Source organism: Canis lupus, chromosome 22 (genome assembly GCF_048164855.1).
Source record: "Canis lupus baileyi chromosome 22, mCanLup2.hap1, whole genome shotgun sequence".
Classification (NCBI taxonomy): domain Eukaryota; kingdom Metazoa; phylum Chordata; class Mammalia; order Carnivora; family Canidae; genus Canis; species Canis lupus.
Window position 1 is genome coordinate 37,355,712 of NC_132859.1, and position 24,436 is coordinate 37,380,147.

Consider the following 24,436-nt stretch of genomic DNA (forward strand, 5'->3'; position numbering starts at 1 on the left):
CTTCTTTTAGAAAGTGTACACCAAGGACTCCACTGCATGGCATCTCATTCCACAGTTCATGATCTTCCTCATTTGCTCTTCTGCTGCAGCTGTGTGTTTAGAGTTTCTACATTCCTCTCTTGTCTGTTTCTCTCACTCTGTCCTCTGTTTTTAAGGAGACTGTTCAATATTATTTCCAAACAGCTTTATATAATCCCTTTCCTCCCCCATTTTCTTTCTCCATGTTTTTACTTCTAGCTTCCCTCTTTAGCAGCCTTCATTTTCTGAATGTCTTCTGAATCCTGAGGCTCTGGTCAAGGCTTGCCCAGGGTGCCTGTAAAGTTTCTTAGGGGAAAAGCCTTGGAAACTTTAACGGGACACTAACATTCCAAGCTCGGCATGAATGGCTGACAATCCACAGTTCTCCCTGGCATGAGATTTTTCCAGAGTCTAGTCCATCATGCATGCATGCCAGAACTTGGGATTTCCATATGTGATATTAAGGCTATGGGCAGTCTGTTCGCCTACACAAGCAAATCTGAACCTTCGTTTCTCATGATCATTGAAAAACAAAAACATTTCCTTGGCTTGCTTTCTCTTTCTCTCTCAACTTATATTCTAATGCATCACTTGGAGTTGCTCACATTCTGACAAAAAATACCAAGACATTGACAGTATAATTGTTTCACAATAGTTAAGATGGGAAGCGCCATGAACTTACATGCAATGTCCCACAGCAAATAGGCATATTTCTGTTTTGTTTTAAATGTCCTGTTTTGGGGGACCCTAGGTGGCACAGTCAGTAAAGTGTCTGACTCTTGGTTTTGGCTCAGGTCATGATCTTAGGGTCATGACACTGAGCCCCATCGTGGACTCCACACTCAGCAGGGGATCCACTTGGGACTTTCTCTCCCTCTACCCCTCCCCCTCCCCCCCACAGGCATATTCTCTCTCTCTCTCTCTCTCTCTCTCTCTCTCAAATAAATAAATCTTTAAAATGAATGAATGAATGTCCCATTTTCCACAGCCATACTCTCAGCTGATAAATAAATGACCTAATTTACTGTGAACTGTTCCAAGGCTTTATTCTGAAGGTTGGTAACTCTACTCAGCCCTGCCTGCTGCTGTGTACTAGTCTTCCTAACTTCATTCAGTTACCCCAGTGCCCATTATGGAACACAAAATGGTAGGTAAATTTAGCTGCTAGAGTATATGTCAAATATGTTGGGAAAAATGGCATGAGAATCTCTGTCTCTCTAGAGTTGGCCAGAGGCCCCACCACTCCGTTTTTCTTTACTCTTTGCCAACAGATTCTTCTTACAGGATGCCTACCACCCTGGCCCTGCAATCACCTGTGTTATGACGAATATTTCTGCATTTGATTTCTAGATATCCAGAAGTAACGGAGTCTCAGTTATGCTTATGTCCCTTCTCTTGTTTCTAACTTTGCTTTTGAGTTGCCTTTCCTCCTATTTGTATTATTCTCAATTTCTATAATTCTAGCTTCCAAGGGACTGTGTCTCCTTCTCAGCCTCATCCACTTTTTGTGACATTGAGTCTGTCTTCAGGATCTACACCAGCAAAACCATCGAAGGTCCCTTACTAAATGTTGTTCTCTCTTTGTGCTTTAGAATATGTCATGTGCACACTCCCTCTAAGCATTAAGTTAATTCCTGTTACTTCCAGAGTGGCATTTAAGGTATTTTAGTGGAAGCACCATTATTTTTTCCTTAAGTAAGTTTACTGCATATAAGGGGAAGCTGGCCAAATGCCCCATGCTGGGGCTTTGGCTGAGGCCTAACACATGTAACTTATACAAAAGAAGCTGCTAGTCCAGCACCCGACTTACATCTTCAGATATCTTAGGGAATACATATAAATTCCAAAAAGAAACTGGAGCTGTACACTAATGCTCTAATTTTGGCTACGAGTCCTGACAAAAAGTAGCCTGTAAGTCTTGTTAATTTTCTGGTATCTAACCTGACATATGCCATACGTTTTCAAAAGATCCTTCCTCAATAAATACATGATGTTCACAGTTGACTGTACATTGTGGTTAGCAAAGATGTTTTACACCAATGCCCAAAAGACAGGTCTTTAATGGTCACCACTTCTGTTTCAAGCTGCAGACAGTAGGGGTAGATAGAAGTACACATCTGAAAGACATCTGATGGTTTTCCTCTGACACTAGACTCTTCGCTTCTGGAATAGGGCCAGATCAGAGCTGTCTGGATTCTTTGTGAGCCTGCTCCAAACTAACGTATTTATTATCAAGGAGGAAAACTTGCCTGATGTTAGATCACTGATGTTTGCCATGAAGTTTTCTTGTGAGAAAACGATTGAAATTATTTTGGTGAGGAAGCTACCTTTTTCAAGGGCAAAGTCCTGAAAATATCTTTGCAGACTGGGAAAACTGGCTATTTGCTTATTACTCTATTTTCATGAGATGAATGATACATCTAGAAAGAGAAATAGTGACAATATATGAGGGGTCAGTGGTATTTTGTTCAAGGTTGGCACATTCTTACTGAGTGTTTTCAGTTTTGAGGGTTATAAAGATAGGGATTTATTTATAAATGATTATTTGGCCTAGTGCTTATAAAATGTCTGTATTCTGTTGGTACAACACACAAATCTTTTGTGGTGGTTTTGAGAAAACCCCAGACTTTTCAAGTCTAGGAACAGATGGAGCTCTAAACTCAACTGCATTTCACAACCGGGACATGTGTTACTATCTGCCAGTCTGTTTTCACTTTATGTGAGATGTCTACTCTCTAGTTAACAGAGTTATTGCACTTCTGTGGGTATCCAAGCTTTTGAAATTGATGTGCTGTACAATTACAGAATTTAGGGAAACTCAGACCAAGTTATGCTCTTTAACAGTTCTTGGTAATTCTTAATACCCTTGGAAAGTATATAACCATTTAAATATGTTTTACAAATGGGCTCAGCATTTTGGTCACAACGTATTAATATTCATACGTCTACAAGAACTTGAAGTCAAATACTTTGAAAATATCAATATAACATAATTCATTTAAGTTTTAAAATTTCCCTCTCCCCTGTAGCTGGCAAAAATTCGTGGAATGAGAACTAGTTGGTTGTGCATGTGGAGCACTATAGATATTGTGCATGTTTCCCAGCCTTAGCTGCTTTTTCTGAATTTCTCAGGTTGTCTAGTTATTTATGCTAATGTTCACAAAGCAATCTCAGAGCATAGAGTTTAAAATCACCTCCTATTTAAAGAGAAAAATGAGTCTTTCTTTCCCTTCCTCCCTCCCTTCATTTCCCATCTCTTTCCTACCCCCTTCCCTTTATGGGTCTTTTCTTACCCCACTCCACATAAATGATATAAACAAGAAGGGATCAAATTTCATGAAAGTAAAGGTTGATTTCACCAAAGAGCATAAAATTATTGTGTCTCAATTTCTTGTATGCTGTTTGCTACATCAAACCTAAAGTTACCAAGGTTAAATAAAGGCTTAAATTATTTAGCTTAAAATTATTTAGCTTAATTAAATGGCTTATTATATGTTTCCTTTGCATAAGACCCTTACTATATGTAAAATGATTCAGCTGATGTATACACAATTAACTAAAACTGCTTTTAAGATGTATCTTTGGTATAAGACTATGCTTCTTAACTAGTCCTCAGATATTGACTGGATAAAGGAATCATTCTTAGAGATGATACTTTGTACAGGTTTAACAATGTTGTAAATAATTATTAACATAAAATAAAATTAGGGATATTTCTCACTGGGTATATCTGAACTCTAGGGAAAATAGTATTTGAAATAGCTACATGTTGGCATAATGTTTTGGTACGTTCAGGGTCTTGATGAGCTTGTTGCATTTCACATTCTCAAAATTATAATCTCAGAATCAAGCTTCCTAAATTGTGTCATTATATCTCTGCCTTTCTTTGCATTGCCTGTGGAAGCCTCGGAAATGCAGCTGCAATCTGAAATAGCTTTATTTGTTTGTTTTTTCATTGAATTTGTGGCACCAAGAGTTGGGGGACCTACATAGAATCTTAGCTTTTAGTCCTTGGCCAAATAAATATTTTTCTCCCTGTAATTTTGTTTCTCAGAATTTGGACAAATTGGGGGCTCTAGCTAATTAGATATGTCTTATAGAAGGTGCTGATTAAGCATAATGTAAAAATGTTCATGTTTAGAGATGGCAGACTAAGTAGTTAAGTTAGTGAATTGAGTCTTTGGTGCCTTCCCTCTATGTTGTGTGAAAAGGCAACAGAGATGGCTATAGACCAGTGATTCTTTTAGTGTGGTCCCTGGACCAGCAGAAGGAGCATCACCCAAGAACTTGGTAGAAATTCAAATTCGGAGACCCTTCCCTGATTGATTCTAATGGGAGAGGAACAGGAGCTTGAAGAGTCTTCATGTCGATTGGACTTGACTAGCCTGTAAGTAGTAAAGCACAGGTAGCCATCGGTTTCATCTGCTAGAAGTTTGTCTGGGATTAGAAGAAATCTTAGTCTCTCTGTCTCTTGCCTGATATGTAAGGGCTCAATTCCCATGTAGCCATCTAGTTATAGATAACCCTATTTTCAAAGAGTCTACAGCTTTTGAAATAATTTACTCAAGACTTAATAGCCCTCTTCATCTGGAAATTTATCCTATGGCATAATTAAGTGAAACCATTCTCCTATTTTTAGAATGTAAAAAATGATAAATAACAAGCTTAATCTTCTCTTCCTTTCCTTTGGACATTTGGAAACTGTTTTTTAAAGAGGCTACTTGCCTTTTACATATCATGCTTCTTCATGTAATCCATTTTCCTCAGTTTATTCTTTCAGGATTTATTTCCCAACACATATAGCTCTATAGGCATTAACCTATTTCTCCAATTAGAAACGTGTTGAAGCAAAGTCTCCCTTTTGCGTGAGGATAGAAAATGACAATTCTTTGGGTGCAAAATTAGTTTATCTTAATCCTCGCCCAAGGTGTACCATTTTGTGCTCCAACTTGTATGGCCTATAAACCTTGAGGAATTTTATTGTCTTTGAACATTATCCAGCAAATCTCCTCTAATTAATTTAATCCCTACAGACATATGCTTGTTGATCGGTATAAATCAAGGCCAAAAATATCAGTACTGCTTGGAAGGCACTGCTTCTGGCAAGAAGAATCTTGATCTAAGTTGTTTAGAGCTCATGCAGCAAAGTTACTTAGGGAAGCTTTTACCCCATCCCACCCCCATTTTGTAGAAATGACTGTCCCACACAGTTATCTTCATGTGTGTGCTTATCACTCTGCCTTCTCCCAACTGCTAATGCAAATTATTAATGTTTTTAGATTTGCAGACATAGTCTTAGAATAATCAGAAGTCCAAGCATTCAAGAGGTCACTTAATATAGCTTATTTACTTAAGTGAATTTTTTACAAGTTTTTATTTATTCATCTAAGTAATCTCTATACCCATTGTGGGGCTCAAATTCATAGCCTCAAGATCAAGAGTTTCTTACTCCTCCAACTGAACCAGCCAGGTGCTCCAAGTCAATTTTTTTTTCTAAAGGATAAATGTCTTTTTTGTTTTTTCCAGGACCTGCAGACTTGAAGAACCAATTGTCTTTCTAGGTAACTGGAATCCATGGTGAACAATACACTTCATCAGAAAAGTCTACCTAATACATAAGCTTAATGCCTTCAACTATAGTTGAAAGTCCAGTAGTAAATGAAGTAGAAAGTCCTTGGCTTTCTTTTCTTGTCACTGAATTACCCTGATTTCTTTTGTCTTTTTCCATTTTGTTTCTAGCTGTCTACATTACTTTTATTTCTCTCTTTGTTCTATCCAAACTTGGTCATGTATCCCACACTTAGTATTTTAGTAGGATCAAAGAAATGTTGACCTGAGTGGATAGATGGATTATCTAATGATTCTTGGATATATTTTTATTCTTATACCCTGGAGTCATACTACAAAATCATAGATGACTATGCTGCCTTTATTCCTTCTTCACATATACTTGCATGGAGACTTAGATACAGCATCTCTTTTTCTGACCTATTTTATATGGTGGTAGATAAATGGAAAACTCTTATTGGTTGTTTTTAACAGTACAGAATTTGAAGTTACAGTGTTAACACATAATGCTTTTCTCAGGTCAGTTATACCTGAGGTTGATAAATCTTTTCTTTAAAGGGCCCGATAGTAAAAATTTTAGTCTTTGTGGGCCATCAGGTCTCTGCTAACCACTACTCAACTCTGCTGTTAGAGCATGAAAGTAGCCATAGACAGTATGTAAGTGAATGGACATAGTGGCATTCCAATAAAACTTTAGTATCAGTGATGGTGGTATTTGAATTCATATCATTTTCATATCACAAAATATTATCATTCTTTTAATTTTTTCCCAACATTAAAAAAAATGTTTTGTAAACATTTTTTTTTACAAAACCTTTTTTTAGCTTGTCAGTGCAAAAAAAAAAAAAAAAAGCAGCCTAGATTTGGTTCTCAAGATGTACGTAGTTTGCTGAGTTATAGGAGTTACATTTTAAGAAGTTTTAGTGGAATACTGAAAACATTTAGTAAACTTCAACATATCTCTTTGTCCTAGAGTAGCTGTTTGGGTCCTCTCACTTATACTGGCTGCTGTAATCTTTTCTGAATCAGATTAATTTCCACTGTTTTCTAATTTTTTTTTCTGGCCTGAGGTTAATATCACTACAGTACATTCCTCCGGGTACAGTACCTGAAAGGTGTTCAAACAATATTGAGAAGTGAATGAATGAATGAATGAATGGGAAGCAAGGTGGGGAGAAGGTAAGAAAGAAAGAAACTGCCTAAAACAGAGACAATTTTATAATTAGTAAAGTGGAAAAAGAAATACAATAAGCTCTTTGAAAGAAGGAATCATCTATTTGCCCCCATCTCAGTACTTTTATATTTTGAAGAAAGAAAAAAATATATTGACTTGAATATAAATCTATTGTACCCCTCTTTTTCCTTTGATACTGTCTCAGATTTGTGGGCAAGTTTTGAACTTGTGGCCATATTAGAATACAAATATACCCATGCTATTAAAAAATCTATTTATATGTATAGAAATGTGTGTGTGTGTGTGTGTGTGTGTGTGTGTGTGTAGTGAGGTTATATTCATGTATATGGCTGACTCACTCAACCAATAAAAATCTTATGTTAAATAAAATGAAGTTATTGGTTCAAATTTACCATGGGCCAATTGCTTCAACGCAATAGACCTAATATCAAAATGTAAACAGCAGCCTTGCAAATGCTTACTCTTGATAAGATGTAGGGATGAGAATGTGGGTGAATCAAAATAAAGCCTTCCCTATAACTGAAAACCTGCCTCATGGCATATATCCTTGTTCATGGATAAGAGTTACTATCATATAAGTGAAGGGCAGCCCATTTAGAAAAAAATACTCATGATTTATTCAGTCTAATATGGGATATAAAATCTATCCTAGTCAGTAAAAATCCCTTTTTATGAATTAATCTTTTTTGAACACTGCAAATCTGTATCATCGTGCCTGAATGTATACTTCACTATGTGTATAGATATTTATATGAACTTCCCTGTTTTTTTTTTTTTTTTTTTTTTTTTTTTACTTTGGAAGAAAAATGCTGTTTTGAAAGCCATGATGACATGTATGTATCTTTGTGCCTTCTCTGGTTTCACCTTCTTAAGTATATATTAAGCAATACTTTGGAAATATTTCCTTAGACAAGAGAGAAAATAGAAAATCCATCAGTTCAGTGATGCCTAGGTGTTTTGCATTCTATAGAATGTGACCAGTTGGCTCTTAAGGAGTGAAAGAAAGATCAAATCCGTATCTATTAGAACAACCTAATGAACTGCATTTCCAAGGGCTTGACTTGGTCCGGTTAAATGAGAGATAAGGTAGCTATTCATCAGATAAGTTAGTTAAACCCACTGCTTTTATTCCACATTGAGGGAGATTTCATTGGGAAGAAGCCAGTTTTAAAATTCCAGCACTTTTAAAATATGCTCTTTGGAAATACATAAAATGTAACCAAATAAAGGATTTTATGGTAGAAGTAGTTTAGGAAACCCTATGGAAAATAGTGTACCACTGGAGATTCATAGGGCCCATTAACATATTAAGGGCTCCAGCAGTCCTGCAGGAGATAGATGACATTGGAAATATATTTGCTGGTCATTTGCTGTCCTCTATGCTACACTTTATAAGGTGTAAAAAGAACTATACTTTGTTGACCTAATATGTTATTTAACCTCCTGATTTTCAGATGCAGAAAATTCCTGAGGAGATAAGATCAAAGTTAAAGAATTTTTTATCTTTATAAAATAGTCTTTCTCTCCTTCAAGATGAAAGACTGTATTATTTATGATTTTAAGTGAAAATGATCTTGTATATTCTAAACTTGAACTTTTTTTTGAAGGCTTTTGAGGAACTGGCAGTGCAGTGAGAAATAAAATACTTTCCCTCCACATTTTTTTGAGAAGTCCCAAAATGTCTCCATTTAACTGGGTCAGCTCTGAGTCAGGATCATTAATCCACGGTCTCAGTTATGCAACACCCAGTGGGAACTCCAGTTATATTAAAGGGTGTTGCAGAAATAGTAAAAAGAAAATTAATTTTTGTTTGCTTCCATTTATGGGATGAAAGCATGCCACACGGCACGAAGTGTATTTTGAAATTATAGGATATGGCAACTCTCAAAAGATTATGGATCATGGGACTAGCATCGGGTTTCTCAGCCTCAGCACTGTTGACATTTCAGGATGGACAGTCTTTTGTTGTGGAGGGCTGTCCTGGGCATAGTAGGGTGTTGAGCAGCATACCTGACTTCAGTCTACTAAATACCAGGAGCATGTCCCCCATCCAGTAGTGACAGCCGCAAATGTCTTTAGGCATTGTCGAATGTCCTCTTGGAGGCAGAACCATCTCCAGTTTTAAACTACTGGCTGGCAGCTCTGCTGTGGGCTCCTCTGTCAGGGTGTTACCTGGCTGCTCTTTTAATTCTATAGGCTTTATAAGCTGGGCCCTAAAGATCCTCTCAGAGCACCTGATTGATTCATCTGGAAATGAACTCCAAAGATGACTTTTTAGTTATGAGCTCTCTGCTCATGTTATCACTACATTCTTCTAAAAATAAATTCATATTTCGTAGACATCTTTTTCATTCTTATAAAATCCAACTTATGGATAAGTCCTCAGTTTCTGCTATTCCTGGGGTAGATCTTGAAATAAGAACAATTTAGATTCCATCACTTCTAATATAGTAATTCAATAATAGGAAAATGTCTTCTAGAATTTTAGATAGATAAGACCAATGGGATGAAATATGAAAAGCATTTTTAAGAAGTGTCTAAATTCTTTGTTTCAATATGTGATTTTTCTAAGTGAATATTTATGTGGAAACATTTAAGATTCACTTTTTTCATAAAGCGAATTCTTGGTCAGACTAAAGAAAACTGGTCTCCAGGCACACAGAGAGCAGTGACAAATAAGATATTTTTAACACTGAACTTTTCACCCCAGATTCTTGGGTCCACATCTTTATTTTTACTGAAAGGGATTCAGATAATTTGAAAAAAAAATTAAAAATGTGGACTAGCAGGAACAAGTTATAAAGTTAATGTTGTGAATCTCTGAACTTGGAGGGATCATGCATTTATGCCCAAATTGCTTGCAAGGCGCTCCTTCAATGTGATTTTAAAAAGTTTCTCAAATTCCTGTTATATTAATAACAACATATGTAGTATAGAAATTGGTTTTGTTCCTATTTGGACATTTTACTCTTTTCCTCTCCTGTTACTTCTACCTTGCAACTTTACCTCTGATTATTCAGGTCAACACACTAAGAGAATGGAACTATTCACAAATAACTGTACTGGGCAGGCATTGATTGCTTTTTCACACAAACATGTGCTTGTGCACACACAAGATAGGGAAGAAGAGAAAGAAGGGAAGGGAGAGAAAAAAACGTCCTTTAAAGAATTACTGAAAGTATTTGCAACTTCAAATATGTCTTACAGTGCAATCTAGTAAAACAAAACAAAACAAAACAAAAGAGAGAACATGAAGCTTTAATGAGTAAAGTCACAAGAAACCAGGGTCTACTGCCCCCGATGATGCCAGACATTGGAATGGTGGGTGGTGAGAAGCTCTTGCTTCTTTGCAGGCTTGGATGGCAGCAGCGTGGAAAGTTTCTTCTCTTGCAGAGAAAGCTGGACAGAACCAAGCTTAGCTGGTTCTCTGGGTAGGAGTGATCCGATGTGAGGGAGTACAGCACTCATCACTTGGAATTTGCAGTCCTAAATCATCAGGACTGGCCCTGAGGATGATACGGTGAAAAGTCACAGGTTTTGAGAAGCACACCCATATTTTATCCTTCGTCCATTCTGAGACCTTGGGCATCTCTTTTTGTTGACTTAATGCCATGTAAAATGCTATGGGAACTATAAGGATGCTCAACTCATAATCCCTGTCCTTTAGGTATAAGAAGTCAATGAAGGGTTGTCTTTTTTTTTTTTTTTTTTGAGAGTTGCGTTTAGGAGGCACCAGTGAATATTTATTCCTCTTTGCATTAGAGCTTTTGGTCTTGTTCAGGGAGAGAACAAAGAATAGCACAAAAGCATTATTTTGATGCATACCTTTAAGTCATGTATTTTGTGCACTTGCTTCCTAGTGAGGGAGGAAATTATTAAAGACAGAATTACAATTTATAAACCTTTCCTTAGATCTTAATATATCATTCTGAAATGATCTAAGAAAATTATGTTCAATATATTGAAATGATCTGTTGAATATATTTAGCATATTGAAATGTCTTTTCCTCTACTAAACTATTAACTTATTAAGGGTAGGGTAGATGTCTTATTCATTTTTGGAACCATTGTGTCCTCACATATGTTAGGAACCAAGCAAAGGGCAAATTGAACCAGCCTTAAAATGTGATGCACGATCCTAAGATCAATGGAATGCATGATATCTGTTTGTGATTTAAGAAAGTGGGGTCAGATTAAATAAGATTACTGTTTATAAAAAGTCACATCCCTACTGCCCAAGAGGTGACCAAGGTGGCTCTTGTCAGATTATCTAAAAAGTTAGTCTTCCAGAAGTGCAAAGGAACAAATGCCATTTTATTCCCTTGAACAGTTTTTTTTTTTTCTTTTTGGTGCCAGGAAAGAATGTGTTTGGCTTGCCCAGTCATCTTTCATTCTGGCATGCAAGAAAATAGCCATATATACAGAGAACCTCAGTGTTCCTATTTATTTATTTATTTCTACCTGATCTTATCTCCAAAGAGATAGGAGTTGGAAAAACTCCAGGAAAAATTGTGTACCTAGTCACCATGCTGGTCCCCTTGCCTGATCTTTTCTTTAGAAATCATATTCTGAGCTGGTTTCCAACTTTAGTTGCTAACAACATGTCAGGTAAATAATAAATGAGGCAACATATGCATTTCTTATGTGCCATGGAAGGCTTACTCTGAGTAAATAAGAAAGCATTCAGAGGATAGAGAGAGGTTATGAAGGATTGTTTCCATCAAGCTTTCCAGCCCATCTGGTCTATAACAGATTTCACCCAAGCAATTTCTTTTGTCACCAAGAATTGTTCTTCCCCACCCCCTGTGGGTGGGAAGGATCATGAGAGTAAAATGTGATTTCTACCAGTAGGTTCAGAAAACCTAACAAATGGCAGGAAATTCAAGGAGACGGGATCAAAAACACTATTACTCAGTAATGGTTGCATTGTAATGCTTAAAAACTTACTTCCATTTGTGCCTTTTCAGATGAAGTAGACTAAAAAATTTCACTTCACTGAGTCCCGAATTTTCTTCCATTTCAAATTATCCACTTCAGCTCCTTAACGCTATATATGTATGTGTGTGTGTGTTTAATTAATATATTCAAGTAGAGTGAAGCCACATGTAGCTTAATTCAAGTAAAAAAATTAACTTTGTTTTTAACAATGTTATCTTTCTAAAGCAAGGATCAACAATTTTGTCTATAAAGGGTCAAATGGGGACTCTTTTTGGCTGTGTGGGCCATACCATCTCTGCTGCAGCTACTCCCTAATATACTCAATAATCTGTAAACAGACATGACGTGTTCCAATAAACCTTTATTTACAAAAACAGATGGCAGGCTAAATGTGGCCCACAGCCCGGCACTTTACTAATGCCTAGTCCAACAAAATGCATAGTGGATAATATGGGAAAGAAGCCACCTGTCTCTACAGCAGCCAGCCATCTTAGTGTAAACACATTTATAAGCAAGTTCAGCTTAAAGAAATATTTAAATTCCTTGAGCACTAGATCTTTTTTATTCCCCCAGGCCACATATGAATCAGTTGTCATTACCCAATAAGAAAATAATGTCTTTGTCACCATGAAACACTTCCCTCCTCCCTTCACATTATTCCCCTTAGCATAGCCCTCTCTTTTACTTAACTGCCTGGTGATAAACCTCACTGGTGAGAAGGGCCAGAGATTTACTGCCAGAATGACTTAGCATCCTCAAGCCCCTGCCTGCAGCTCTTGAGAAAGCGTCCAAGCTCAGCTGGCCGCCTGGGCTGGCACTCTGTTACTCTGGGTTAGAGTGGGTATCACATTTCTAATGGATTAGCTGACTACTGGGAATGCAGAAGGGTTTTTAAAGTCTCTTAACTTCTAAATGCAGCACATAAATGGAGTTCTATGAATATTTAATTTGAGTGCAAGACTCGAAGTTCTTTGCAATTAGTTTAACTGTTGCTTTCAAGAGAGAGAGAGAGAGTATATATCCTTTGAGTGTTTTAGGATTCACAGTGCCCTCTTTGTTTTCTTTAGTTTGGAACTTTCCATGAGCTGGGGCGTGACCACTTTTATAAGATGTTCAGAATCCATTCCTTTATTGGGTACATCTAGCATGTCTTCTCTCAGTCTTTAGGAAAGAGATGGAGTTTTCAGGTACAATATCTCTTACATCTTCCATTAGCAATCTTCTCTGTGGATCTCAGCATAACCCAGGGGGTCAGGCTTGCTCAATGGACTAGGAGTCTCTGCTACAGATTTTAACTGTTTACCTGCTTACCTTTCCAACCAAATGAGCAGCTTATTAGGAGAATGATCTGGCTTGAAAATCCAGATGATTTCCTTTTGTCCTTTGATATAGAAATACTAGAAAAATGCCCTAGTAGGTAATAGGCTCTCAAAACCTGCTTAATCAAATCAACTCCCAAGGTTTTTAATTCTAGTCCTTTGTCTAGTAAGTAACTCTTAATCTTTCTGAGTGTTTCCTCATTTATGGCCCAAGAGATTTTTTATAAGATGATTTTAGGTCCCTTATGGCTCTTAAATTTGCCCAAAGATGCTTCTTTGGGGTCAACGCTTTGCTTGGTACTGAAATTCCTACAAATTATTAGAGCTCCCTGACTTCTAGGAAGCATGTCATTAATTAGGAAGGCAACAGGAACACATAAAATATTTGGGAAAAATAAAGTGCATCATATAATCAAGAATGACTAATTTTGTTTTTAGAAGAAATGGGTCACTGAGAATCTGAAGAGGGCCATGCATTTAGAAACCAGGCTGCTAAGCAAGGAGAGAGGAGATGTTTCCAGGAGAGTCATTAAGGAAAAGAATTCTGAAAAGAACATATGGAAACCAGGACAAAAAGATGGTGTGTACTGAGGAAAAAAAAATGGGATTTTTGGCAATCCTAAATTCAACCCTTTGTTGACATTGGCATTGCTATACTACAGCTGGGCTCTTTTCTCCTTTTTCTGCCTCTTTTCTCCTTCCTGATCTCTCTTCTCTCCTTTCCTTATTTTGAAATGCATATGCTAGACATATCCTTCTGACTATTGTATTCACCACATATTTTTGATACCTAATGGGTGTATGAACTAAGGCCTTAATCTATTGCTTCTTTGACTATTACAGCAGCTTCTTGACTGGGCTCTCCCAGCTTGCCCCTCTTCCATCTTTCTACTCCACCCAAGCCAAAGAATATTTTCCAAAATGTACAGCCAACTGTGCCACACAAGTTGCTTCCCTGTGTCTGAGGACACAGGCTGGGCACTTTTCATTAGCATTACCAGCTCTTCAAGTTTGGCTCCAGCCACTTATAGCCTCAGATCCTTATGGCTCCCTTTTCTTTGTGAATTTGGAAAGCCTGGTTTCTCTGTTTTCTACATACCCCTGATTGCTCCCCACGCATTCACCTAAGCCTATAGCATTTCTTACTTTGTCCCCTCCTTTCCCCAACAGAGTCAGTTGTTCCCAACCTAGGCCACTTTGTCTACCTTGCTTATTTGTTTAAATTCTGTTCATCACACCCTGGTGTTATTAGGTGCAACAACTAGATGGTAATTCTATAAGAGAGAAGGGTGGACCTTTTCATTTTTTTAATTCCAAGTGCTCAGTACAGTCTCTGGCACACAAGAAATAAACGGTGAATGTTACATTAATATCCAGCCTTCCACACTGAGGTACAAATTTTGAGAAAGAACCTTCCTACATTCTTTATAAATTAAAGTTTCCTGTATTTTCACAAAGCCATGGCCTGGTTTTGCTGATGTATCATGCTGGTTGGCTTTCTATCTCATTTCAACCTCATTTTGAGCGTGTATTTTTCTCTTATCTATCTACTAATGTCTGTCTAGCTCCATTATATATCTTATAAATAAATGTTGTAATGTATTCAACATATGATGTCTTAACAATTTTCTGCAATTTGTACCATCACCATCTGCTATCCTATGGTGGTAGATTCTGGAAAATATTGTGGATTACCATTTGTGGGAGAGTTTTTATGGATTAAAGCAAAGCTGTAATTCTCTTTCACAATGTACTTGCCACACAAGAGGACAACAGAAGATCTTCCACGGCAACATCTGTAGAGAAAGAAATCCTTTAGTGTTGTGGAAGCATCTGTTTCACATATATCTCTAAATGGTTAGGATATGCATTTCAATATCTTTGTTTGTTTACCACAAATAAATCTATTATTTATAGGACATTTGAAGATATATGAATATACCATATATATCCAACACTTCCCATAGGCTTTAAATGTGAATAGATACTAGAAACACTTTGCATCCATGACATTTCAAGTTTATGACCATTTGCTGCACTTTGATAGGAGTTTGAAATCAATAAAATGCCTATTTAACCTCTTTACTATTTTTATTTTAAAGTACTTTATTTCATTTTCCTCTTTATTTACTTTTAGTTGTACAAGAATTACAGCAACTAGATCCTCACATGTACCTTCATCTCCAGCTTGGTCCACCTCCCCAGATACCACTAGTAGAAGTTATCACTTTGGTGTGTATGCTTTCAAGATCTTTTTCTAAGGAATGTCTGGGTTGCTCAGTGGTTGAGCATCTGCCTTTGGCTCAGGTTGTTATCCCGGACTCCTGGGATCAAGTCCCCCATCAGGCTCTCCTCAGGGACCCTGCTTCTCCCTCTGTCTGTGTCCCTGTCTGTCTCTCTGTGTCTCTCATGAATAAATAAATAAAATCTTTAAGTAAATTTAAAAAAAAAGATTTCTTCTAAGCATTTACGTAGATACAGATATGTAGGTATACATATACTTGTAAGTTTTTTCATAACATGTACAATTAGATGTATGTGTGTGTATATATATATAATATATATAATTATATGTATTATATATATATAATACATTTATAGCGTGCTATTAACAATTCGTATATAAATAAATACAGATTTATATGATCCCCTTTTGAAAGTATTGCATAGTATTCCATAATAAGTTTAATGGAGACCCCTGACTGAGAATGACCAGACCTCCTCTATCTGCAGCTTTGACAATCTTAGACATCTGTTTCTTCACTTATAAGAAAACTGAAGGTAGGTATTTCTAGGAATGGATTGATAGTTCAGGAATACTATCCAGGGACCCACGTTCCTTTTATCTTTCTTGACCATCCCCACACATAGACTTTTTCCTTATGCTTTTTGCCTACCTCTGTCTACGCATCTGTTCATATTGCAATTAAAAGAGTAAGAGTAAAGGACTAGGGGAAAATAGCTTTCCTTTTATCGGGAAGCCCTGTAACCTCAGCATATGTCCCACTACATCTTACTTACTAGTGCTGGGTCACTTCGGATCAGCACTTTACTCACTAGTGCTGGGTCACTTCAGACCAGCTGCAAGAGAGGATGGGAACATGAGGATCCAGCACAGGGGAGCTGGATGGTTATCACAGCTTAGATTTGTAATGATCTGTCATTCAGACTTCACATATCACTGCAAATAAAACTCTTCTGGTTATAAGGAAAAAGAAAGGGTTGGCTGATGGATGGGCAGCTAACACAGTCTGCTGTAGAATGTTATTATTTAATTTTCCATGTTCATTAACATTTAGATGATATCTAATCTTTGCCATTAAAAATAGTTCTACAGTCAGAATTATTGTACATGCTTCCTGTTCATTTGTGGATTTGTTTCTCTTGTGGAAATATAGTGAAAACGAATTAATGCCATAGAATATAAAATATTTTAATTTTAATTTAAACTGCCAAACTGCGCTCTGAAATGGATGTAACATTTTATACTCTTCCCAGTGGCATATGGCAATATCTGTTTCACATACCAAACTAGACTAAGTGATTGTTCAAGTCCCCTTCTTTGTTCTTAGTAGCTCCCAGTAGTTGAGGATGGGCTGAGACTCTAATTGTAGGTATTTTGACCTTAGTCCAATGTGTAGGAGTCACTCACTAGTTTCTCTCAGAGAGAATTGCTCTGTGGGTAGCTGCAGATTTGGTGTTTCCATGGCAGGAAGTAAATTCAGGAGGCTTCTTTATCACTATTTTGGACCAGAACTCAAAAAGAATTTTTAGAGTCGTGGAGGCTGAGTGCTAACAGGCCACACCAAGGATTGTTCTTACCTTGGAAGGAGAGAGGCTAATTCTTCAACTTTTTTTTTTTTTTAAGTTTAGGTGTTCACATGCAAAATTTAGTTCTTTAATCCATCATGTTTTGGATATGTATGTGTATGTTTCAGTGGTCAAATATAATCCTATTTTAATATTCTTCACAAAAAAGATAAATTGTCCTGCTATGTTCTTTATGTTCTATCTAAATAGGGGTTTCAGAATAACTGATCTACCTCTCACAATCTATCTACTGCTACTTACCATCTGTGTGACCCTAGGGAAGTCATATGACCAATTTGTACTCCGGTTTCTCTATGAGTAAAGAACATAGCAGGATTGATTTGTTAATAATATTTAATTTAATAATTTTGAACTTATGTTTGTAAGTGAGTTAAATTTCGGCTACCTATCCAACCAACCTGTATAATGTTCTGGGTAGTTTTCTTTTTTCTTCTATCTTTTGTAGGATTATATATACCTATAATATAATTATATGTGTGTGAGATCAATGATACATTTACTAAAAGTTTGACAGAACTCACACTTAAGTCTCTTTGGATCTAGTGACACAGTTAAAGGTAAAGATTATCTTCCTTTCATTTTCCTTTGTGAATCAGTAATAGTATACATAATTATATATTTCTCAAAGATATTGTCTGTTTAATATATTGGCTTAAAGTGAAACATGTTCTTTTTTTTTTTTTCTTTTCTTGCTTTTCTTTTTTTTTTTTTTCTTCCTTTTCTTACCTTCCTTTTATTTCCTATTCAAATAATCCTCTGTATCTATAGTTATTTGTCCCTTTTTCCTGCCTAAAGTTAACTTCTATATGCTTTGGATCTTTTTGTTTTGTTTTGTTTTGTTTTTATCAAGTTGATTTCTTCCTGCCTTCTCTTTTTGAAAGATGTTGATTTCAAAAATTTGTTTTTCCTTCTTAATTTTACCGATTTTCAATTTCATTACATTCTACCTTTTATCGGGTATGTGATCCACAGTTTTTATTTCATTAATTCTTTCTTTTTAAAAAAAAATTTCATTTCCTTGATTTTTGGAGGAGAAGGATAAGATCTTTTTGTGTTTTCCACTTTCTTTGCCTTGTGGTCCCTGGGAATGATTTATAAGGTCTCTTCTTTTTGTTGTGTTAAGACATAGTCCATTTTAGTCAATTTTATGACTTATGAGAAAATGTATATTCTAGTTTGGGAGCACAAAGTATTATAGATATGTGTATATATATGTTTGTTAGTCTAGTTTCTTATTATATTTAAATCCTCTAGAGCATTGAAATTTGTTTTTTACCTGTTTGATCTGTAAGAGAGAGGGGCAAATTAAATTTTCGTGCTAGCTGTACTTTTGACTACTTTTCCTTGCATCTTCTTTTTGCTTTTAAAAAATCAATTAGTTATATTGTATGCTTAAGGTTTTTAAGGTTTCATCTTTGGAGTGGATTATTCCCTGATATATATGAAATATATCTTCTTCTTTCATTGGTTTTAGTCTTGAAATCCTTATCTGCACTGGTTCCCTGGGTATATATTCTTCTGTTTTTTGTTGTTGTTGTTGTTGTTGTTCTTTTTTTTTTTTTTTTTTTAACCATCATTCTAGCTGCTGGTTTTTCAAAAACATTTAGTGCTTTATGGAGCTTTTTTTCTTTCCTTTATAATTGTGGCAAAAAACATGTAACATTTACCATTTTAACCATCTTTAAGTGTATAGTTCAGTGGTATTAAGTATATTCATTATTGTGATTAGCTTATTTCTTTTGCCATCATGTCATCATTGTACATACATGTTGCATGTATCAGACTTCTCTTACTTTTTAAGGCTGAATATTATTTCATTTATTTTTAAAAAATATATTTATTTATGCATGAGAGACACAGAGAGAGGCAGAGACATAGACAGAGACAGAAGTAGGCTCCCTGTGGGGAGCTTGATACGGGACTCAATCCCAGAACCCTGGGATCATGACCTGAGCCCAAGGCAGACATTCAGTCACTGAGCCACCCAGGTGCCCTAATATTTCATTTATGTATAAACCAAGTGTTGCCTATTTGCTCATCTGTTGGTAGATGCTTGGGCTGCTTCTACATTTTAGCTATTATGAATAATGCAGCTATGAACATGGATGTGCATATATTTCTTTAAGACCCTGATTTCAATTATTTTGAGTATGTACCCAAATGTGGAATTGCTGGATCATATGGTGATTCTATTTTTAATATTTTGAGTCACCACCATACTATTTTTCACAGTACTGTACCATATTCCACTCCTACCAACAATGTACAAGCCTTTCAGTCTCTTTATATCCTCATCAACACTTGTTATTTTCTCTTTTTGTTTGTTTTTTTTTTATAGGAATTATCCTAATGGGTATGAAGTAGTATCCTCTCAAGTTTTGATTTGCATTTTGGTTGGGAGTTTGTTTTTGTTCTTGAGATTTCCTATGAGTCCTTCAGTGGATGCTGCATTTACTTCCTGGTACGTGCTTTAGAAATATAGGCAAGCCTCACTGGGAAGAAGGGTTCACTTCAGCTTATTTCCTAGGACAGTGGGAGGTGAGGGGATGGGAGGATGCCGAAGTGTACAATGAGACAATAGCCAATCTCCTGGGAAAGGGCCCTTCCACTTTTTCTGAGTGTCATCAAACAGCAGGTTCTGCTTTGCCTTTTTTTGGAAGCAAGCATCCACCCTCTTCAAATACAAAGTTTACTTCATTCAGTCAACAAATTCAGAAAGAGCCCATTATGTTGTGGACACTATTTTAGGAGGTAGTGATGCCATAGTGAACAAAACTGATAAAAGTCCCTGGCTTCATGGGGGCTTCTATTCTAGTGAGGGAAGACAGAGAATAGATAAAGAAAAAAAAAGTAAATATAAAATATGTGTTAGAGATCAATGCATTGGAGAAGATAAAATGGTAGTATTTGTTCTCTATTTCTATGCAGCAGATCACCACTAACCTAGCATCTTGAAATAAGACAAATTTATATCATAGTTTCTGTTGGTCAGAAATCTAACATGGCATACCTGGCTTCTCTGCTCAGCATCTCACATGGCTGAAATCAAGATGTCTTCCAGGGGTGCTATTACATTTAAGCTGTGGGGTCTTCTTCCAAACCCATTCGGATTTTTTAATGAATTCAGCTCCTTCCATCTATAGGACTAAGATCCCTGTTTTAATCTAAGCTGTCCTCAGCTCCTAGAAGCCACCTACCATTTCCTGCCAAGTGGTCCTGTTCACAACATGGCAGTTGCCTATTCAACAGGAGACCCTCTCTGCTGCTATGAAGCTCTGACTTCCTCTATCTAGGATCTGTAGACCCAGATTTAAAAGACTTATGTGATTAGATCAGGCCTACCCAGATAATCTTCCTTTGGTAAAAATGACTGTGCCATAGAACATAGCCTGATCAGGGAAATAAAATCCATTCTCAAAGTTCTGGGGATTTTGCAAGGCAGGTAAACTAAGAGTTTGGATCTTGAAGACCATCTTAGAATTCTGCTTACCACACAGAATAAGGGGATATATATAGTTCAGGAGTGAGGTGAACACGGTGCCATTTTATTAGGATTCACCTAACTCATCCTCATTCATGAGGTAGCCTCTCTGGCAAATGGCATTTAAACACAGCTATGAGATTTGTGGGGAGGGAGGGGCAGAGGTATTTTCCAGAATGAAGGCAAGTGCCAAGTCTCTAGGGAGCGTATGCTGAGTGTGTGTTAGGAGACACCAGGGAGACCAGTAAGGCACAGGGTGATTAGCAGGGAAGAGTGGGAGGAGAGATCAGCGGGGGAGGTTCAGGTCTAGGTAGGACCTTAAAAGCCATCATAACAACTGTGGTAATTACTCCAAAGTGTTGTTTCTTTGTGTAAAATCATAACTTAAAATTCTGATTTTGAAAAAAATAATATGAACTTGAAACACATTTAGAAAAACATGTGAACACTAAACCTGAATACTAGTTGATGGATTGGAATGGCTGAGTTTACAGTTGCTGGTGGGAATAGAGATGGGGGGGCGGGTAAGGAATAAACAAGTATAGAATTTCAACATTTAAAAAGTATTAACAAAAATTGTATCTTTTTCTGTGTGAAGCATCTAGAGGGAATAAAAATATCTGGATACACACACACACACACACACACACACACACACACACACACTGCAATACTCACATAGTGATAGTTTCAGTTAGACTAGAAATATACCACTTAATGTAAAGAGGATTTTTAGGGATGCCTGAGTGGCTCAGTGGTTGACCATCTGCCTTCAGCTCAGGTCATGATCCCAGGGTCCTGAGATGGAGTCCTGTATCTGGCTTCCTTGCAGGGAGCCTGCTTCTCCCTCTGCCTACGTCCTCTGCCTCTCTCTCTGTGTCTCTCATGAATAAATAAAATCTTTTAAAAAAGAAAAGATGACTTTGAGTTGCAACTTAAACAATGTGAATGCCTTGCCTAATTTTAACCATGATTTACAGAATATATATATATATATATATATATATATATATATATATATATATAATATTAATTTATGGATTTGATCCTACAAAGTTGAGACTTCCGATGTGACAGGAAATGTGAGATTAGCTTCTTTAATCGGGCCGCATATGTTTCCTTTTATGACTGCCAAACCCAATCTGCTGTATCTACTTAGACATCCCAGAGACAAAGAAAAAAAGAAAAATCTTCAAAATCAACTCAGCAAATCAAGGCTTCTGCCTGAAAGGGTTACTGAGGTGTAATGTGCTAGCCATTTTGCAATGCTGGCAGTTTCTGACTATGGAGATACAGATAATCCCCATCCATCTTTCCGACTCACCACAGCAATTTTGGAAGTAATGTGCTGAATTTCCAGACATTTCTCGGACACTTACTTGGATGTCTCAGAGCGGCTCCAAGACCTAACAGTTCTTCTCTGTCTTTGAGCTTCTTTTCTGCTAAATCCCCTCTTTGCTAATGGAGACACCATCTGCTACATGCGCAGTGACGAAGGCATCGCTGAAACTCCTCTCTTGGTCTTATTCCAACATCCAAACAATAGCTAATTTATTTCTGAAGCAGTTTACTACTGCTAAAGCTCCTCATTTAAGCTCCAAGCTTCCCTCCTGTTAATAGTGTTAATATCTGCAACCTTGAGGCAGATATTCTAGAAGCAGCCTTTCATTGACTTGCCTTCCTCTGGCCATTAGTGTGCTTGCAGAGAGAATGACCTTCGGGCCAGATTCCTTTCCTCATTATGTCAGTAGAAATCATGGAGATCAGGAAGAAAAATGGATCACTGAGAGGCCAAAAGAATTCTTAGAAAACAATGGCCCCTCAACAGGCTGTTCAGTGTCATCCCTGTTGCATCATGGACAGCAGCTTGTTCTCCCACACAGGAAATCCTCAAAGAGAAACATGACTCTCCAGGGACCTTTCCCATAAATTTTCTTTTATCTCTCATTCTCATTTATTTCAACTATTTTGTTTGGGGGTGGACCCTTCTGATTTACTTCTGCTTCTAAGATGTATCCATTGAGTAGAGGGCAATGTAGCAAAGATGATGAAGAACATGTGCTTTGGGGTTGGAGATATTTATTTTTGAAACTTAGTTTTGCCATTTACTTGCTCCAGCCCCAAATTCTTCAGCGAGGACTTCACACATAATTGTTGTGGTGATGAATTAAATAATATGCACAAAGTGCTGGGTAATCATAAGGCTGTTCTCTCTGGGTCTCTCTCTCATTCACTCTGTGTGTATGTACATGGTATGTATATGTGATACACACATACACATCAAGTAAACTGTGCTTCTCTGCAAGCTTACTTGACTCTTTCCCTGATACTCTTCCAAGAGCCCGTTCACTTCTTTGGAAGCTATTTTGACTATTGAGCACACTCTCACTAGATAATATCTAAAGGAAGAGAAGAGATGAAGAAAACTGCCATTATGCACAGCTCTGGGTGAATTATGCCTATTTTATAATAAAAAATATAAATATCTGTATGCACATATACAGTATATTATGTATGTATTAGGTATATGAATTTGCATGTGTATACCCAAACCCTTTAAAGCACATTTCCCATATTTGCCAGTGTTATGTTTAGAGTTAACTGGATTAGTGGCAGCACTGGAGAAAAAGAAACAAAGAAACTTAGAAAGGTCTGATTCTTTGTTTAGGACTGTAGAGTGAGATATGGTTGCAGAAACTTTGTAAATGATAATTATACTTCGTTGATGATATTCCCTTAAAGAGGACTTTTCTAGTTAGCATTAACTAACCAGTTTTTTCCTCCATCTCTGCATTAGTCTGCTCAGGCTGCCATGACAAAGTATCATGGACTGAGTGACTTGAAAAAACAGGAAGTTTATTTTCCAGTCTTGGAGTTTGGGAAGTATAAAATCAAGATATGAGTCAGTTCAGTTCCCTGGGGAGGCCTCTCTTTCTGGCTTTCGGATGGTTGCCTTGCTGTGTCCAGAAGAGAGAGAGAGAGAGGAAGTGAGCTCTCTGGTGTCTCTTCTTATAAAGATGCTAATCCCATCATGAGGGCCCACCTCATGATCTCATCTACCTAATTACCTCCCAAAGGCCTCATATCCAAATGTGATCAAATTGGGGATTAGGGCTTCAAAATTTTGAATTTTTATTTTGGGGGTGAATAATTGAATCCGTTGCTGTCCCATACTTGTAAACAGACTTTTCCCTATAGGTGACCCCAGGTTTTTGTTCTTAGCCTTCCAATTGTCTTTACTTATTATTTATTTCTTTATCTGGGTCTTCAGATACACCATCTTTTAAAATAATTTTAGCTATTTTGCTTCTGTCTTGGTGCATGGTCAAAAATATGCTTCTCTAGCCTGCAATTCTCTAACTTCATACTTAGCACTGTTCATCTGTGTTTCTGTAAGATATTTCCAACTTGATATTCCATAGGTATTTGGAAGAAAATACTGGTAGTTACATTAATCTTTCTACCTAAACACATATCTCTTCTTCCTATCAATCTCATCAATACCACTATTTAACACATTCACTATGTTGGTGAACTTTTCCTTCCTACGCATTCCAAAACTGTTGTTTTCTATCAGCATATAAAGAAATATATAAATTGATTCAAAGCCTTTCCTTTCAGTGCTTATTTTCATAACATTATGCTAGTTGTTGGGGAATGTACAAAGATTAAAAAAAAAAGTTGAGAGTGTAGAACAGGGTTCAGCAAACTATATCAAGCCAAATCTAGTTCCCTTCTTATTTTCGCAAATGAAGTTTTATTGTCACTCAGTCATACCCATTCTTTTACAGACCATCTATGGATGCTTTCACCTTACAATGCCAGAGTTTAATAATTGCTACCAAAATTTTATGGCCCACAAAGACTAAAAGATTTATTATCTGACCTTTTACAGAAAAAAAGCTTGCCAACCCCTGATCTAAAAGACTGGAATATGTGTGCGCACACATATATATGTAGGGTGTGTAAGATAGTATAAAGCTATAAATGTATGCATAAACACATATTCTAACACTTTAAATATTTATTTGTGTGTGTGTGTGTGTGTGTGTGTGTGAGAGAGAGAGAGAGAGAGAGAGAGGGAGA

At 36.8% G+C, this 24,436-nt stretch overlaps 1 protein-coding gene and 1 long non-coding RNA gene across 16 annotated transcripts in view; one reads left to right on the top strand and one right to left on the bottom strand.

The window, feature by feature from the left end:
* The window catches only part of RBMS3 (RNA binding motif single stranded interacting protein 3), a 1,291,910-nt gene that overhangs the window by 470,509 nt on the left and 796,965 nt on the right, over positions 1–24,436 (top strand). The window lies entirely within an intron of this gene.
* On the bottom strand, positions 10,024–22,044 carry LOC140614151 (uncharacterized). Its single transcript, XR_012015047.1, has 3 exons — positions 21,730–22,044; positions 14,734–14,834; positions 10,024–10,287 (listed from the first exon to the last, which is right to left on the bottom strand). It is a non-coding gene; the product is annotated as an uncharacterized lncRNA (long non-coding RNA).